This window comes from Rhinatrema bivittatum, chromosome 3 (genome assembly GCF_901001135.1).
Source record: "Rhinatrema bivittatum chromosome 3, aRhiBiv1.1, whole genome shotgun sequence".
NCBI lineage: Eukaryota > Metazoa > Chordata > Amphibia > Gymnophiona > Rhinatrematidae > Rhinatrema > Rhinatrema bivittatum.
In genome coordinates, this window is record NC_042617.1 from 478,061,027 (window position 1) to 478,081,607 (window position 20,581).

Here is a 20,581-nt window from a genome sequence, read left to right on the forward strand (position 1 = left end):
TGCATTCCTTCAGCATCAGAAATGGATGATATGGTCAGAATGATGCTGATGAAGAGGAAAAATGTAGAAGCAGAGTCAGTATAGCCAGTAGCAAGCATGATTGCTATGCATGATTGCAGTGAGGTTTGCTGACCATCAATTGATTGGATGGATGGGCCATATGGTCTTTTGTGCCCTCATGTTTCTATATGTGAAAACAGCAGATATTTAAAAGCCACTTTACATAGGGAATTCCAAGTCTCAGTCAAAAGAATTAATGAAAAATATGATTCTATGAGGGACAAACCCCATCTGAGCCCAAAATCCCTTAGGTCTATTCCTCCTTCTTTTCTCTAGTAAAATATTGTATATCTTCTTATCCCTTGTTTCATTTTTATTTTAACTGTATTTGTTAATAATTCTTTTGACTGAGACTTGGAATTCCCCATGAAGAGAATACTTTAAATCCTTCAGCTATTGACTTATTGACCCTGTTTGTCTATATACTGTTTTATCTTGTTTGCTTTGTCTTGGTCTCTCCTTTTCCATCTCAAAAGACATTTCTTAGTGTTAAAAATGTATAAATAAAATAAAAAATGAAATCTGACAAAATATTAAAAAGAAAACTTTCCAACAAAAAATATGCCTGCCTCTTAGTATTTCTTGTTGTTTTTGCCCATTTTTTTTTAAAGATAATCTTTAGCCAAGGAATCCCACATGTATGACTCAGTGAACTTCTTGTCTACAAAGATTGCTAACAGGTGTTTTCTGAAGGCAGCAGCTCACTAGTGAAACAAAACCCTTCCATTTCCCTTTGGAGTTTTTCTCCCCTTGTCAAAGATAACTAAAGAAATGAGGGGAGCTGCAGGGTTGCTGTAACATGGGACCTACACATACACACTCAATGAAACGCTTCTGCCTTTTCAGAAAGCGCTGGAAGACTAATGTCCATTTGACTCCAGACTTGCCCATTTGTGACTGGTGAGTTGCTGTCTTCAGAGAACATCTGTTATAGATAAGTAACTTTGCATTTAGGTTACAACCTACACAAGATCACAGCAATATGTAGCCACTAATTTTACATTTAACCTTGTAGCACACATTGAACCCATCGACGATATGTGAGAACACTAAACTTCATGTTCATATGAGAAAACACAGTTAGTTACCAGAACTTGCAGGGGAACCTCCAGAGGTGATTCTGCTTGATTTGGATTTCATTACTTGCCTTTCTAAACACGAGTTCAAGGCAAGTTGCAGTCAGACACAGTAGGTATGCTCTTCCATGTAAACCAGCTGGAGGAAAAGATGCTATAAGGCAGCAGTAGCTGTGGAGGCAACTACATAACTGCTGACTATTGTCACTGTTAGTCAATGAGCATCAGCATATGATCCCCTGCCAGTTTTATATGATACACTGCCACCACTAGGCTGGTGCATCAGTCATTTAAAGGGACCATATCTATTTGTGCTCATTTGGAAAAACTAAAAGACAACTTGCGTTCTTTGCTCAAAATGGTCTTAAGGTTCCATAACATCCTTTATGCATGTCATGGTTAATAAGGGGTAGATTTTAAAAGCCCTACATTTGCCAAATCAGGGAGTTACGCACATCTCTTGGGCCAGTACGCTGCACGCGTATTTTAAGAAGCATCCATGGACATGCATATCTCCCAGTACACGCACAAAAGAAAAAGTTCAAAAAGGGGTGGGGTGTGGGTGAGGTCTGGGCAGAACATGTGCGTTCTGGGAATTTAAATGGAAACCAGTGTGTAAGTATTTACGTGCACAAGCGAACGTCGGGGTCCCCTACCATGTAACTTTACTTTTGCTATAGATGGCGTTTAAGTTATAAAAACAAAAAAAACTAGGCTAGTCAGTGGGGTGTTAAGGGTTGAACCAGGTAGGGTAAAAGAGAGGTTAGTTAGCTAGGGGGGTTAGAAAGTCCAATCCTGTAACTGGGCAAAGTGGGATTGAACTGGTTTAACTGGTAATTGCATTGGCGTGCATGTATATTAAAATCCCCCGCTTACATGGTAAAAGCAGCACATGCACACAATCATATAAAATGGTGCACACATTTACGCTTGTTAAGCAAATTGTATAAGTTACGCGCATATATGTGCGCATGTTATAAAATGGCTGCATCCATGGGCACAGGCCAGCATATGCAAGTTCATGTTTGCCCGCACTGCTGTTTTAAAGTTTCTGTCCCTGTGAATAAATGTTTTACACAAATGTTTCTAAATCTCAAATGGAGGTAAATCAAATCCAAAGTGAGGATCCAAATAAAGGGCCAGATTTTCTAACCTACGCGCGGGCATAGATTTGTGTGCGCAACCCAGCATGCACAATCTACGCCCGATTTTATAACATGAACGCGCAGCCGCACCGCATGTTATTAAATCCGGGGTTGGCACGCGCAGGGGGTGTACACTTGTGCACCTTGCGTGCACCGAGCCATAGGGGAGCCCCGATGGCTTTCCCCGTTCCTTCTGAGGCTGCTCCGACAACTTTCCTTTGGCCCCCCCCCCCCCCCCGCACCTTCCCCTCCTTCCCCTATCTATCCTGCCCCCAAGCCCTACCTAAATCCCCTCCCTACCTTTATTATTTAAGTTGCACCTGTCTCTGGGCATGTGTAGGTTGCATGCGCCAGCCAAGTGCCGGCGTGCGATTCCCTGGCCTAGCAGGCCTTTGGAGGCCTCTGGCCATGCCCCCGCCCCGCCCCTTTTTTCAAGCCCCGGGACGTATAAACGTCCCGGGGCTTGTGCAAGTCGCCGAGCCTATGCAAAATAGACTCAGCGCACGTAGGAGTGGGTTTTCGGGGTTACGCGCGTAATATACACACGTAACCCTTTGAAAATCTGCCCCAAAGAGTGCCTAACATCTCTGCATGCCCAATTGAATCAAAAATAGAATATAGAGTTAGCTTAGATTTTTTTGAGTTAGTGAAGGGAAGATCTCAGCTTCATCTAATTCACTCCCAAACTTTCAGAATCATTTATCAAATTGCATAGGGCATTATCGTAGGCATTAGAGCCATAACTCATGCGATAAATAACACATTATTGTGAGATGTGTTTCAATTTTTTAATTTAATCAACTGGGAGGAGATTATGAGAATGCTTAACGTTGCCTGTGATAAGGTAATGCAGGCTATTGCGGGATTTAACTACACCTTTTTTCCTGGTATTATGCCTGTGATATCTGTGCATTGCAGCCGGGCCACAGAGAGAGAGAGAGTCTCTGGGGTGGCACCCATATTAGTCAACTTTTTATATCACTGTAAGAGGGGACATTCTGAATTTGGGGTGAGGTTATGGTGGTATGATATGTTTTGAGGGGGGCAGTTTTACATGCACAGTCAGAGATATGAACAGCATCAGTGAAGATTTTATGTGATTTGGAGTGATGAAAGGTATAAAAAGATGAGATTTGTACACTGTCCTCTTGACCTAGCTTGATACACTTGCTACCTAGCTGCTATCAAGCTAGGTTGAGAGTTTAATGTACAAATCTCATCTTTTTGTATCTTTCATCGCTCCAAATCACATAAAATATTCACTATCTACAGTGCTGTTTATACCTCTGACTGTGCATGTAAAACTGCCCTACAAAACCTAGGCCACCACCAAAACCTCACCCCTAGTGAATAGCTGCCTGCCTTACACTGGTATAAACAGTTTACTTGTATGCAAGCATTATAAAGAGTATCTCTCTCTCTCTCTCTCTCTCTCTCCCCCTCTCTCTCTCTCTCTCTCTCTCTCTCTCTCTCCAGCAGCCCAAAAAATAGCTAAATTTAACATGTATTCAGCTGAATTAGCTATGCAGTATCAGGAAAGTTACCCTAACTACACCCCTTTTTTATTATGGGTGCTATTTTTGCTATCTTTAAAGCTATTTGATGAATCAAGGGTTAGATTCGGTTCAAATGTAATTTAGTTTGACTATCACTATTAGTGGATTCTTTTCCTTTGGCTTTTCTCATTTTACTCTTTGACCCGCAATATGATTCCGTTCACTGGCATATGTTTGTTCTCACATCTTCCTCTGACGTTTGTTCCATTTTAAGCCAGATGAAGGACAATGTTTGTCCTTTTAACTCCTAGTGCTTTGTTCGAAGTACTGTATTCTGAGTTAGGAAATTTTAGTTCTAAAATTGTTAATGCCTTACTTAGTGAAGGCCAGCTTCCCACTGAACTAAAAACTGCTGTTGTTTTACCTTTATTAAAACATTAAAAAATAAAAATAAAGTTATTTCTGATCTGCTTGATCCTGTTAATAATCCATTTTCCTCTTCCCTTGTTGGTGAAAATTATTGAGAAGATAGTACTTAAATAACTGGCAGAGCTTATTGATGAAAACAACTTTTTAGATGATTCCCAATTTGTTTTTTGTGCATCTGATAGTACCAAAACCCTATTATTATCCAGTTTTGACATTATTCATCAGCGGTTTGTCTCCGATACTAAATACTTTTTGGTTTTGTTACATATTTCTGCTGCCTTTGACACTTAATCACTCTATCTGCTGGATCATCTTGAGGCACTAGGCATTTCATCAATTGTGCTGTTCTGGTTTTCATCATTCTTACACAACCTTTCTTACAAAGTTGTCATTGGTGATGCTAGCTCTAATTTGTTCCCTCTTCCAACTGGTGTTCTACAAGGCTCATCCCTTTCTGTGACTTTTTCTTACTCCCAAGAGTCAAATTCTTGCTATCTTGGATGTTTCTTTTAAAATATATGCTGACAATATACAGTTCTTTTTTTCCATTTCTTCTACAATTGATATTGCCTTAGAAAAACTATTTTACTGCTTATCTCAGGTCAGAGTTTGGTTAACCAAAAATATACTGATTTTCAATGTTAAAAAAAAAAGAGATTGTGCCTCTATTCCTATTAGTTGGAGGATGTCTCTATTCCTATTAGTCTCCAAACTCGTGATGTAGAGGTGATTGATTTGTCACTCTCTTTACATACGCATATTAAATCTGTAGAGCAAAATTAATTTTTTAAGCTGTATCTTTTATGACCTGTAAAGACCCTTCTCTCTTACTCAGATTTTCATACTTTCTCAAGCTTTAATTTTGTCCTCATTTGATTATTGTAATGCTTTATTCTTGAGTTTGCCTCAGTCTAGCCCAAAAGCTTTGCAGTTGATTCAAAATTCTGCAGCCTGCTTAGTATCCGGTCCATCCTTACATGATCATATCTCTCTCCTGTATTACCTGACCTAGATTGACTTCCAGTGATTTGGTAAGTTAGATTTAAGATTCTAACCCTAATTTTTAAGGCTATTAATAGCCTTGCCCCACAGTGTTAAAAATCTCCCACCCAACTCATACTTTTCAGTCATCCACAAAGATTCTCTTTCATGTTCTTTCATTTAAGCAATTCTGTTTGGGATAGTACTGGAAACTAATTTTGGAGTCGCTCTCCATTCTTATGGAATGATCTTCCAGAGTCCATTAAAGTAGAAAATGATCTACTTTGGTTCAGGAAATCTTTAAAAGCTTACTTTTATTCCCTTTATTATGGCATTGCTAACAGGGGCTATTGACAGTGGCAGTAGCAAGTTAGTGTCTATTGTTTTACATCCTATATCTAGTCACTTTTGGCAGTGTCCTATTCAGTATTATATAAGTTTGTGTTTTGTTTTGTTTTTATTTTGTTGCATGAGCATTAAGTTACCAGGCAATTTGTTTACTATCATTTTGACTAGAATTCTGAGCTTGCCCCTGGTTCTGTAGTTTTATGTAATTTATTTGTTTAGTTTATTATTTTATTGCAGGATTGATTTTATTTTGTTTTCTTTAATTAATTAATTTATTTATTATTTTTGTTATACTGAATTTCATGACAAGAATCACATCAACCCGGTTTACAATTAACAATGTGTGTAAAGCAGAGGGTAACATGGTAATCAATATTCCAAATTCAAATTTCAAACACAGTAAACAATAGATTGGAAGTGAGAAAGTTACAATAAAACAGGGGGAGTTAACTTGGATCTGGAAAAGGGGGGATATAACTGATGTATGTTTGTTATCTGCTGAGATTTGTGGATCAGCAAAATATACATTTATTTTTTTTTTTACAAATAAATAAATAGATTGCTCTCATTTTGAATGTAAACCCTCATTTGCTCAGGAATGTCATATTCATAGGAACATTATATAGACTTCTAGCACATGGAAGTGAGATGCATTCAAAAAGTGTAAGAAGTGTTGTGGGTATGGACTCTTGGGCCGAGTGGCATTGGTGCAACCTGTGGGGTGGAGCCCTGCAGGTCCCCACCATCGGCTGGCAAAGCTGGCTGAGGCAGAGGCCCAACTGGAGCTTCATCTATACCAACACTCATTTCACTTAGCTTGAGCCCCCGTGTGCTGGGATTGACAGGTCTTAGGTGAGAGTCTCTGCTCACAAGCTGGGTATCAGTAGAGGATGGTTCAGGTCACAGGCCAGGGTCTGGGCAGGCGAGCTATGGGTTGTAGTCGAAGAGCAGGCAAAGATCGGTGGCAGGTAGTGGTCAAATTGATCAAAATGTCAGGCAGTTGTCAGTGGCAGGTGGGACCAGCATAGTCATGAGTCAGGCCAAGGTCAGAACCAGAGATCTGTCCAAGGAAATATGGAATGGAGAGACAGGCAGGGAGGTGAGGAACAGCACAGCCAGGAAGGCAAGGGCACTGCAGACACCAAAGAAATGAAGATTGACCACAGACAAAGATCAGTTGGAGAACTGAGAAGACAAGACCACAGATGAAGGCCACAGGAGCAGATGAGAGGAAGACCAGGAATGCTGAGACAAAACCAGGAACAAACAAGACGAGGACCAGGAACAGAAGCTGGAACACTGGGGCAACTTGCTCTACTAAGCAGTAAGACCTATTGCCAAGGCAAGGAGATGCTGCTGATGTGCCTCTTATAGGCCCTTGTTGGTGATGTCATCCTCAAGCGCTGCTGACTTTTTCTCACCAAGGGCCCTTTAAGAAGAGCAATGTCAGGCGCATGCGCACTTTAGGAGGACCCAGGGGAAGTGGTAGCATCACATTGGGATTGTGTTGAATACAGCAGTCAGCTATGCATCTGCAGAGGGGTTCTCCCTGGCATCGGAGGCTGCTACATTGGGCTTGGGGCTGGAGGTAAGTGCAGAGGTCTGCAGGACAGACTCATGGACCACCAAATGCAACAAGAAGCATCACTAAGATGGATGCATTCCTGTTTGTAGGCAACTTCAAGCTACAGAATGTAAACTGGAACCCACCAGTTGAAACATTGGCTAGAAGTGGAGAAGTTCTTGATGCCATACAAAAGCATTCTATAAGCAACTAGTAGAAAAGCCCACTCATTAGAAGACTGTTCTGGATCTGGTTCTGATGAATATAGATATTCTCACTGATTTCATGGTAAAGGAAAAATTTGTATCTAGTGATCTCTGAACTATGTAATTTTGTATTAAACTCTGGCCTAAACTGAATCATACTGGTGGCAATTTTCAGTAGCACAGTCAACCACAATTTAAACCAATTAATATTGTACAAGCTTGGTTTAGAATACATTTCAAACCCCCCCCCCCCCCCCAACTTCCCCAGACCTGGATCACAATTACATTTCCAAATCCCCCTCCTGTTTCCAGACCCAATCACATCTCCAGAGTTCCACCATCACCACAACTCTTGACCCTGAACATGTCCCTAAAGCCTGGTACTGTCTGTCAAGTTGCATACTAAAAATCTCTGAATCTGCATGTCCTTTCTGAATAAGATCTATGAAATAAAAGAATATATAAAACAGTCCCAAAATGAATATATGCAAGCTCAGAACTGCTGAACCAGAGCTAGGATAATATTTCTCTACTACTATCTATCAAGTCAACTCTGCACATAATGTTGCCATTCCCAAAAGTACTACCTCTCATAGATAGCACTCAAGCAGTGACAATAGCACAGACTCATTGGCATTAAAACACAATTTCAGGAAAAGCTACCTGACATACTAGTTCCTGAAATTATGCATTACATTGAGTTTTAGGTAATTTAGTATGCAGGTGAATGGATAAAATAAAAATATTACCCACATAGTACATTCCTCCAGAGTAATATATACTTCTTTGCTCAAACCATCTCATAAAGCAGTCACAATTTCTTATTTTCAAAGGAATTCAGGATTGTCAAGACATAATCATATTGTACTCATGAAAGTCTGTTAAATCCTCTTTCAGGAGTGAAATACTTATAATAGATGAACAAAAAGATATAGGACTTCTTGTTATCCTTGATTATACTTCCCATAGGTTGGTAAAATAAAATGCCAATTTGAACTAAGTAAGTTTAATTAGATGATACTAAATGTAGGTACTAAACAGAACATATATTTGGAAACAATTACTTTTGTTCATCATTAAAGAAAAGGTTAGTTTCTGAGAGAATTTATATTAGTCAATATGACTTACTTCAGTATCATTTTCAGTTCTGGCTTTGGGAAGGTTATGAGCTCAAGTTCATACTTCATACTTAATATCTACTTAGTCCATTAATAAGTGGTCACTGCACAGTTCAAAGTACTGCTTCTAAAATAAAACTGATAGAAAATGGAGAGAAGTCTCCACAGTACACTTAGAAAGTCTTCAATCAAGTTAGCTCATTGTAATTTATTAAGGGGTCAATTCATCCCATTCACATCTCAGAAAAATTACAGGTAAAATGGATTCACTATTGCAGGCAAAAAAGAATAATCTTATTATGAGTTTGGAAAAAAGAAGTCAAGAGGCCCCACAAATCTCAGCAACTCCCTTTTATACAGTCAGTCCCCAACAATGTATACTACCTCAGCAGTTTCATATGTATGAGGTTCATTATTGTATATAATCTGCAGAAATCCATAGAGCAGTATGTGATGGAAGTATGAGATACAATTGTTCATCAATCAGCAGAATGCTAGAGTATACAGACAGAGCTTGCCTTTGTAAGGGTCATTAGCGAGATATCACCTGGAGTATTGTGTTCAATTCTTAAGGCTCCACCTGCAGAGTTACCAACATGGTTCATGGTCTGCACCAACAAACCTATTAGATGAGACTTAAAAGACTTTAGGAGCTTAACTTTCAGGCCGATACAGTAAGGACGCGTTAGAAAGATTGCGGCAGTGCCGGGCGCACCCTCATTTGCCGCACGCACAGTTCGGATCACATATCCGAACTGTGCTCGATACCGTATTTAAATTAGACGCAAATGCAAGCCGCGTCCAAAGCGCATCCATGAAGCGGTAGGCCTGAACAATCCATTTTACTGTATAGAGCGCTATACAGCGCCTATACAGTATCCTGGGTGCGCTGGTACCTGTCATTTCTAAGCCTGCTGCCCCCGGGAGACAGGGGAGCCGCGGTGCGTGCCTCAGGAGGGGGGGAGAGAGGACTGTTTGTCATTCACATTCAGTAAGTTTACTTTTGTTGTACTTTATTCACATTGCTTTAATAACATATCGAGTCAATTTTCGCTGTGCACCTTGCTTCGGGAGGGGGGGAGAGAGGACTGTTTGTCATTCACATGCAGTTAGTTTACTTTTGTTGTACTTTATTCACATTTGCTTTAATAACATGTCGAGTTGATTTTGACCGGAGCCTGCCTATTGCTGTCTCTCTCTGCCAGGGCTTGCCTGACGCTCCACACTAACGCAGGGGTAAGGGTAGGCGGTAAATTAGCAGGTTAAATGCGCGGAAAAACTACAGGTTAAAAAGGCGATAAATGGGGCGCACGTTACTGAATGTGAGGGAATAGCTAATCTGATCGTTTACATATCATATACATGCCGCGGGCGGAAAGGGTTACCTGTTGATTTCAAGAAGCGGTAAGGATGGGCTAAAAGGGATAGTGAATCGCGGGTGGACTTACGAGGCCAAATTGTGGGTATAAAGCGGGTTAGAAGCAGGGTAACCGTGGCTGCGCTTTTCTGTATCGGCCTATTTATGAGTTAGGATCTTCAGTTGGCCCTTCTAACACTAAGCTCCTAAATTTGGAAGCCTAAAAAGTGGGTGGCTACAAGCGCAGAGTCAGGGCATAGGAAAAAAGTTAGCTGGTCCATATTCAGTCACTGGCCAAATTGCAAACTTTGGAGGAATATTCAGTTGTACAGCTGTACTATTGAATACAGAAGGCTATCTTAAACATAAGAATATAAGAAGAACATAAGAAGTTGCCATACTGGGTCAAACCAAGTTTCCAATAAGCCCAGCATCCTGTTTCCAACAGTGCCCAATCCAGGTTGCAAGTACCTCGCAAGTACCCAAACATTAAATAGATCCCATGCAACTAAAGCCGCTAATAAGCAGTGGCTATTCTCTAATTCAACTTGATTAATAGCAGTTTATGGAATACTCCTCCAGGAACTTATCCAAAACTTGTTTAAACCCAGCTATACGTAATGCCTTAACTATATAATCTGGCAATAAATTCCAGAGCTTAATTGTGCATTGAGTAAAAAATAATTTTCTTTGTTATGTTTTAATTGTGCTACTTGCCAACTTTTTGGCGTGCCTCCTAGTCCTTCTATTACCTGAAAAAGTAAATAACCAATTCACATTTACCATTCAAGTTCTTTCATAATGTTAGACACTCTATCATATCCATCCCCAGCCATCTCTTCTCCAAGCTGAACAGCCTTAACCTCTTTAGCTTTTACTAATAGGGGAGCCATTCCATCCCCTTCATCATTTTGGTTCCCTTCTCTGTATCTTCTCTTTAAGAGGCGAAGAGCGACACGCACTCGTGCCTAGGGAGGCGGGCGCTAAAGCCGAGCCGGCGACGTGTCTTGCTGTGTGGGTTCGGGGCCTGGCCGCCTCCTGCGGCAAAGAGAGGGACTGAGTGCCTGCTGGAGCAGGTAAGGGGGCTCGGCCTCGGGTTGCCGCAGCTAGGAATACTAGCAGTATCCCCTCCTTTATGCCCCCTCTTAGAAGGGCCAGATTTGCCTTTTAATTTAGGTGTCTACATAGAACCCTCAGTTTTTAGCTGAAAATTTACCAAAATGTAGGGTCCTAAAACATAGGGACCTAAATGTAAGCCTGCTATTTCAATTGTCTAGAAGAAAGCTGTAAAATAAATAGTATCAAAGTCTAAAAGCATAATTGTTAGAAAAATTAAGACGACAAAATTCACAGAAATGTGAACAAATAGAAACTTGTCAAGCTAATTGCCACCTTACAGTGGAAATGTAATTAAGCTCCTAAAGATTCCCAGAAAGCTATGCAAACTAATATTCTGTAAATTCTGACTTTCTTCTATACACAGGACTTCCCCACAGCACTTGGATTTCATCAAAGAATTTGTGGCTTTCAGCACTTAACAGGATGCAGACTGCATATAAGAGATACTTCAATATACCCTATTATTTCTTCTGCTGAACAATATGATTACTAAGTAATTGCAGTGCTCATAACCCAGATACCATTTCCAGAAAAACAGGGTAGCTTGCAGGGACTCGACCAACGTCTTTGGAACGCACTGCCTATGAAGCTTCATTTCATATTGAATCTGAAGCAAATGATTTTGGTTGTTGATCCACTTGGATATTTAGAATTAAGAGTCAGCAAATATATATTGAGACCAACAATGGGACGGAAAGTTTCCAAGCAGTGAGCAGGCGCACATGTGGCCATGCTCATTGGCCCGTGCCCAGGGACATGGCTATTTTTTTCACATATGCGCGTACATGCCCTCATGTTTTAAAACAGTCTGGCTGCACGCACGTGCGCGCTCAATTTTAAGAGGGCACGCACCTGTGTGCGCAAATCCCGCTTCTACCGAGAAAGTGGGGGGATTTTCAAAGGTACATGCACCGATGCAATTACCACTAAAACCAGTTCATTCCCCGTTCGCCCAGTTAAGGGATAGGACTTCCATACCACGCCCCCACCCCCCCCCCCCCAGTTTAATAATTTTTCTTCCCCCCTTTTAGCCCCAACGTTTAAAACCCCACTGATCTGCCTAGAGTTGTTTTTTTTAATCACTTACATATCATCCATAGCAGAAGTAAAATTATGTGGCAGGGGACCCCGGCACACTCGCCGGTGCGCAGAAGCATTTTGTGAGCTAATTTCAGGTTAAAATCCCAGAACGCCCATGCTCTGCCCAAACTATGCCCACAGCCCGCCCCCTTTCTAAAAACATTTAGTTTGTGCGAGCAGTGGCATTTACGTGCATAGCCGGGCAGGTTTAAAAAAAATCTCTCGGCACGCACCGGCCCAACATACTCATGCTTCAGGCTTTTAAAATTCACCTTTAAATGTGTGACAAGCTTTCAAGAGTTATACTCTCTTCCATCAGGTCAGTGAAGAAGAAGCCTGTATTTAGTCCAATAAAAAAAAGTATTACCTGCAAATTATTTGTTAACCTTTAATTCCACATTTTAAACAACAACTTAAAACCTGGCTCTTCACTCAGAGCTTTTGCAGAATGAGGTTAGTCCTTGTGTGTTATATTATTAGGCTGATATGTTAAGATAATTCATGGACTAGGTGATGATTTGTTCTTGTTTTGTGCTTTATAATTTGTTTTTTTTTATAGGTTTGAGGAGTACTGTACTGGCCCGAGTCACTGCTGGAGGAGGAGAGAGAGGCGTGCAGCAGCTGGTAGGAGGAGGAGAGAAAAGAATATAGATGCTGTTGGACATGGGGAGAGCGGAAGAGGTATGATAATGGGTGGGGGGAGAGGAGAGAGGAAGAGGGAGAAATTTTTATACTTCATTCAGGACTCCGATTTCAGATTTTACGCAAAACATCAGTTAGCCTAGAGCTGGCCCTGGCCCTGCCTTCTGGTACTTTATTAAATCCTTTCCCCCTTCTTCTAGAGACTATATCTGTGGCTCTTTCAGTTTCTCTTTGTATTTATGTATGATTTTGTAAGGTGACCAGCTCTGGCCCAGTCACTGAGTTGGGGCAGTCTGTCTTCCCATAATAATTTGTGGGACTGCAGATGAGGGGGTTTAAGGAAGATTCATTTACAGACACATAATGGAATGCTAAACTTAAACAAAATTAAAAAAGGAACCCGAGAAAAAAGCTTTCACTGAACAAGCTGGGTTGCCGAAATCATCTGCCCCCCCCCCCCCCCTCAGACTTTCTCCTTATTCTAGTCCTTAGCCCTCTGTGAGACTTGCATATCACATTCTGATTTAGGAAGCTTTGTGTTAGGAAATCTTCCTCTCAGGTACCAGATAACGTTCTCTGGAAGATCCCTCAGCTCTCCCTCCTGTCCTGGTTTCTACTGGGCTTTTTAGGGGACTCAGCAACCTCCTGGCTGTGGTTGTGGCCTGTTTGGATTCTACCAGTTGCTCTTTTTAGGTAGGCTGGCTTCCTGAAATGTATAAGAACATAAGAAAATGCCATACTGGGTCAGACCAAGGGTCCATCAAGCCCAGCATCCTGTTTCCAACAGTGGCCAATCCAGGCCATAAGAACCTGGCAAGTACCCAAAAACTATTCCATGTAACCATTGCTAATGGCAGTGGCTATTCTCTAAGTGAACTTAATAGCAGGTAATGGACTTCTCCTCCAAGAACTTATCCAATCCTTTTTTAAACACAGCTATACTAACTGCACTAACCACATTCTCTGGCAACAAATTCCAGAGTTTAATTGTGCGTTGAGTAAAAAAGAACTTTCTCCGATTAGTTTTAAATGTGCCCCATGCTAACTTCATGGAGTGCCCCCTAGTCTTTCTACTATCTGAAAGAGTAAATAACCGATTCACATCTACCCGTTCTAGACCTCTCATGATTTTAAACACCTCTATCATATCCCCCCTCAGTCGTCTCTTCTCCAAGCTGAAAAGTCCTAACCTCTTTAGTCTTTCCTCATATGGGAGTTGTTCCATTCCCCTTATCATTTTGGTAGCCCTTCTCTGTACCTTCTCCATCGCAATTATATCTTTTTTGAGATGCGGCGACCAGAATTGTACACAGTATTCAAGGTGCGGTCTCCCCATGGAGCGATACAGAGGCATTATGACATTTTCCGTTTTATTCATCATTCCTTTTCTAATAATTCCCAACATTCTGTTTGCTTTTTTGACTGCCGCAGCACACTGCACCGACGATTTCAATGTGTCATCCACTATGACACCTAGATCTCTTTCTTGCGTTGTAGCACCTAATATGGAACCCAACATTGTGTAATTATAGCATGGGTTATTTTTTTCTATATGCATCACCTTGCACTTATCCACATGAAATTTCGTCTGCCATTTGGATGCCCAATTTTCCAGTCTCACAAGGTCTTCCTGCAATTTATCACAATCTGCTTGTGATTTAACTACTCTGAACAATTTTGTGTCATCTGCAAATTTGATTATCTCACTCGTTGTATTTCTTTCCAGATCATTTATAAATATATTGAACAGTAAGGGTCCCAATACAAGTTGTAAGTGCGGGCCATGCATCATTTTGATAAGCCTATCTTTGAATTTCCTCTGTCATGTCACTATGCTTTGTGGATGTGGTGTCCAGAACTAAAGACAGTCCTCAGGATGGGCTTTCACCAGAGACCCTTAAATAGGTGCTATTACTTTCCTCGCTCTTCTTTCTCTTTATGCATCAATCTATAGAATTAGCTTTCCCAAACGTCTTTCTCACACAGAATGGCTACATTGAGATAATCAGAGATGACCCCTCCATATCTCTTTTGTGTTTGCTGATTTCTAGTTCTTCACCTCAAAAAAAGATATTTGGCCCTTCGTTTTCTGCAACTTAATTGCATGATTAAATGGACTGTTTATGGTGGTGACTCCTTTCTGTACATCCAAAATTCACTTTTTTCAACCATGCAGAATATTTTTTCTCCACTCTGCATAGCCTCCTAATAGATTGTTTTATGACAGTTAGTATTCAGCAAAACCTGATTTTCCCCATAACTATCACCTTACTGAACCCAAAGAGATTGGGTATGAATAAGCCCTTAGTCCTTACTAATCCTGCAATCTGATTTAGCAGCCCATAAGTAGAAGCTCTAAGTGGTTCAAAATATGGTGGCCAGACTAGTCCTGGGTCAATCTAGATGAGAATCAGCAGCTCCATTGCTGGCAAAATTACATTGGTTACCTGTCAACTTGAGGTGTAAATTTAAAATCTTGGTACTCACATTTAAAATCTTTCGAGGACAAGAACCCTCTCATTTGGGGAATAGAATTTGTTGGAAATGCCCACTGAGAGTTATAAAATCGGGCATAGATTTGTGCGCGCAGTGTTGCGTGCATAAATCTATGCCCGCGCATAGGTATTAAAATCTGCCCCATAGTTTCTATTCTCAGCTTCCCACCAGTGACTTAAGAAAAGAAGAAGAGCTGTGTATGTGAGTGAGAGAAAGAGAGTTTGTGTGTGTGATAGCATTTGTGTATGTAAGGGAGAGTAAGAGAGAGAAGAAGAATAAAGTTTGCGATTTTAAGTTTATTATTTTAAATTTTGGGATGTTATTTCATGGGTCTGCTGTTTTGAAATATTTGGTGTTTAGGAAATATTAGAAAAAATGTGAGTTTTTAAAATTATTGGATGTTCTAAAGCTGTTGCCTCTTTGACATATTTATTCTTTTTATTAGTATGATTGTGATATTATGAATGATGTTTTATATCTCTAGATTTTATTGCTTGATATTTTGTAAGGAATGATGATGTTTCTATTTCTCCATTGTTGCACTGCATAATACAATCAGGTTTGCTGTGGTTTCCAGAACATGTGTGTGAGTGAAAGTGAGTGAGCCAGTGAACATGTATGAGTGAATGAATCAATGAGCATGCGTTAACGAGAGAGAATGGATGAGCCAATGAGCGTATGTGTGAACAAGAAGACTATTTAAGCCAGAGAGCATATGTGTGAGCAAGGGGGAGTCAGTGATCATGTGTATGAGCCAAAGTGTGGGAGCTAGTGAGCATGTATGTGAGAGGGATCATGTAAGCTAGTGAGCTCCCCAGTTCTACGGAAGGAGGAAAATGGTGATTGGATTCAAACAACAACCAAGAAGGCCCCAGCTTCTACAGTCTGGGGTGCTATACTCAGGCATAAGGGAAAAAGCACAGGACTGCTTTTATGACAAAGTCCATAAACAACGTACATCAAGCAGCACTGTCTGAATTTTCAAGAAAGCTCATCACACAATTAAAAATGTTGCTAGCTGAAATTTGTATGGGAGTCATGGGCAGTTGCTACCTAGGAAAGCTTACTGGGCAGACTGGATGGCCATTTTGTCTTTTCCTGCTATCATTACTATGGGGCAGATTTTCAAAGAGTTTCGCGCATAAGATATGCGCATAACCCCCAAAAACCTACCCCTGCATGCACTGAGCTATTTTGCATAGGGTCGGTGGCACATGTAAGTCCTGGGACGCGCGTATGTTCCAGGGCTTTCAAAAATGGTTGGGCTGGGGGTGGGGCCGGGGGCATAGTGGCGGTTTGGGGATGGGCTGGGGCGGGGCCAGGGCGTGGTGGTGGTTCGGGGGCAGTCTGGGGGCAGACCCAAATCTTCCAGCACAGCAGCCTGTGCCAGGTATGGCGAGCCGGCGCACGCAAGTTATGCCTGCCCGAGACATAACCGGAAACAAATGGTAGGGGGGGATTTAGTTAGGGCTGGAAGGTGGGCTAGATAGGGGAAGGGAGGGGAAGGTGGGGGGGATCACAAAAAAAAAGTTCCCTCCAAGGCCGCTCCGATTTTGGAGCGGCCTTGGAGGAAACAAGGAAAGCCATCGGGGCTCCCCTTGGGCTTGGCACATGCAAGGTGCACAAGTGTGCACCTCCTTGAGCACCGACCCTGGATTTTATAACATGCGTGCGGCTGCGCGGGCATATTTTAAAATCGGGTGTAGATTTGTTCGCGCCAGGTTGCGCGAACAAATCTACGCCCGCGCGTATTTTTTAAGATCTAGCCCTATGTGTGTGAGAGAGAATATAAGAAGGTTTGAGTAAGAATGAACATATGTGTTAGAAGACGTGCATATATGAGAGAAAGGAGAAAGTTTGTGCAAATTCAAGTATGGGAGAGCAAGGGATTATTTTTAGCCATGGTTTTAATTATTGGGTGTTATTTGATGCGTTTGTTTTTTTGAAACGTTTTTTGATGCTTGGAAAATTTTTAAAAAGTTATATGTTTTTAATCATCAGATGCTCTATTCATCAAAGGCTTTGAAATATTTTATTCTTTTTATGAGTATGATTTTACTATTATGATTGAAGGTTTGTATATCTTGATTTTAGTGTTTGATGTTTATGAAGAATGATGATGTTTCTGTTTTTCCACGGTTGCACTACATACGGAGTTTGGTTTCTTATGGTTTCCAGTGCAGCTTTTGTCTACATGTTTCCATTGATTTTATTTATTATTTATTTTATAATCTTATAATATATAGATTCACAACAGTTCAATGTGGGTAACAATATATATACAAAATGAAAACATTAAAAAATGTAACATACAGTACAATTAAAAATACACAGTAGACAAACAGCATCTTAAGCCTACTGAAATACTCACACTACTGGACATCATTTTGGATAAACCTGTTAAATAAAATGCTTTTAGCTTCTTCTTAAAAGCTTTATTATTATTTTCTAAGCACACTTCCAATGTAGAAGAGGACTGGAAGGCTCATCTGCATACTGCTCCTAGCAGACCCCAGGAGAGGACTCCAGAGATCTTTCAACTCCATAGCCCCAGCTTCCAGAGGCACCGCACCCTTTGCAGTAGAAGATGACTGGAAGCATTTACCTAACAGCGCGTGAATCTTAAAACTTTCAATCCTTTGAGCGAAGTGGTTGAAGAGGATTGGTAAGTATAGCTTTGGGAATTCTTAGAACTTAAAAAAGTTTGGAGAGAGGTGAAATAGTGGGATATATTCTTTAGAGTTTGTGTGTGTCTGAGAAAATAAGCAAACCAGCAGGAGTTAATTCTAGGGTCTGTCTTTTCCACCACCCACCCAACCACCCCTAGCTCAACCCTTGATTTTTTGGCAAGAGACACTTTCTCATTAAAAATCAATCTGGCTCTTATCTAAATCATACTATTCCAACAGCCCTTATTGAGAGTTTAATCATCCCCTTGTAGACACTAGCAGTTTAATTTGTAAATCCACCTGTAAATTTAAAGAACTCTAATTCTAACTCCCTTAGTAACCTAAACTTAACTAGGATCTCAACAAAATTAAGATGATGGCAGCAGTCCAGCAGCAAGAGGGGGGCTTTCCAGTCTTTTGCATTGAGTGTAACATGTATGATTTTTTACTTGCTGGTGAGAGATTGCATGTGTGCCCCTGGTGCAAAGAGCTCCTGGCTCTCAGATAATGAGCCTGATCTCTGGAGACTAGAGTGGCAGACCTGGAGGAGCTGAGGCAGACAGAGAGGTACATTGATGAGACCTTCAAGGACATAGTAGCCAAGTCCCAAATCCAGTCTGGCAGCCCCAGTGTTGCCTTGGATCAGAAAGGTCTCCTGTATGCAGAACATCACCCTGGTGTAGCAGAAAGTGATCCTATAGCAAGGACCTGCTCTCCAGGTGATGTGTTGTCCTCTGGCACTAAGGACAGGTCTCTCAAGACTACTGTCCAGGAGGGAAGGGTTAGGTTGGCCATCATAGTTGGTGATTCAATTATTAGAAATGTGGATAGCTGGGTTGCTGGTGGACATTAGTACTGCCTGGTAACTTGCCTGCCTGGTGCGAAGTTGGCAGACCTCATGCATCACCTATATAGGATTATAGACAGTGCTGGGGAGGAGCTGGCTGCCTTGGTACATGTGGGCACCAATGACATAGGAAAATGTGGGAGAGAAGTTCTGGAATTCAAATTTAGGTTTTTAGATAGAAAGCTGAAATCCAGAACCTCCAGGGTAGCATTCTCTAAAATGCTCCCTGTTCCACATGCAGGTCCCCAGAGGCAGGCAGAGCTCCAGAGTCTCAATGCATGGATGAGATGATGGTGCAGGGAAGAGGGATTCAGTTTTGTAAGGAACTGGGGAACCTTTTGGGGAAAGAGGAGACTTTTCCAAAAGGATGGCCTCTACCTTAACCAGAGTGGAACCAGGCTGCTGGCATTAACTTTTAAAAAGGAGATAGAGCAGCTTTTAAACTAGAACAAGGGGGAAAGCTGACAGTCACTCAGCAGTGCATGGTTTGGAGGACTGTATCTTTGAAGGATACTAATGAAACAGAACAGTTAGGGCATTCTAATAGAGAGGTTCCAATAAAAGCAAATGTAGCCCATGTGCCTAAAAATAAAGAATCACCAGAGCTAAAGAATTCTAAACTATCCCTATCAACTGAAAAGCAGGTTGTTAATACAAACAAAAGATGCACTTTGAAATGTCTGTATGCCAATGCCAGAAGTCTAAGAAGTAAGATGAGCGAATTAGAGTATTTAGCAGTGAATGATGAGATATACATAATTAGCATCTCAGAGACCTGGTGGAAGAAGGATAGCCAATGGGACAGTGCTATATCAGGGTACAAATTATATTGCAATGATAGGGAAGATCAAACAAGAGACTAACTAAATACTTGGTAGAATTTATATGAGTAGAAATCCCAAGTGTGATGGGTAAGAGTACAGTAACAGGAGAATACTATCATCCACCTGGCCAAAATGGTTAGACAGATGATGAAATGCTAAGAGAAATCAGAGAAGCTACCAATTTGGCAATGCAGTAATAATGGGAGATTTCAATTACCCCAATATGACTGGGTAAATGTAACATCAGGACATGCTAGAAACATAATGTTCCTGGATGGAATAAATAATTGCTTCATGGAGCAATTCTTTTCTCAAACCAACAAGAGAGGGAGCTATTTTAGATTTAATTCTTAGTGGAATGCAGGATTTGGTGAGAGAGGTAATGGTTGGGGGGGGGGCACTTGGCAATAGTGATCATAACATGAACAAATTTAAACTAATGAATGGAAGGAGGATAATATGTAAATTTACAGCTGTAACACTAAACTTTCAAAAGGGAAACTTTGATAAAATGAGGAAAATATTTAGAAAAAACCTGAAAGGTGCAGCTGCAAATGTTAAAAGTATACAACAGGCATGGACATTGTTTAAAAATGCAATCTTAGAAGCGCAGTCCATATGTATTCCACACATTAAGAAAGGTAGAAGGAAGGCAAAACGATTACTGGCATGGTTAAACAGTGAGGTGAAACAGGCTATTTTAGCTAAAAAAAATCTTTCAAAAACTGGAAGAAGGATCCACCTGAAGAAAATAGGAAAATGCATAAACATTGTCAAGTTAAGTGTAAAACATTGATAAGGCAGGCAAAGAGAGAATTTGAAATGAATTTGACTGTAGAGGCAAAAACTCATAATAAAAACTATATCCAAAGCAAGAAACCTGTGAGGGAGTTGTTTGGACCAATTAGATGGCCGAGGGATTAAAGGGGCTCTTAGGGAAAGAAAGGCCATTGCAGAAAGACTAAATGAATTATTTGCTTCTGTGTTTATTAATTAGGATATTGGGGAGATACCAGTTCCAGAGATGGTTTTCAAGGGTAATGAGTCAAATGAACTGAACCAAATCACTTTGAACCTGGAAGATTGACAAATTAAAGAGTAGCAAATCACCTGGCCCAGATGGT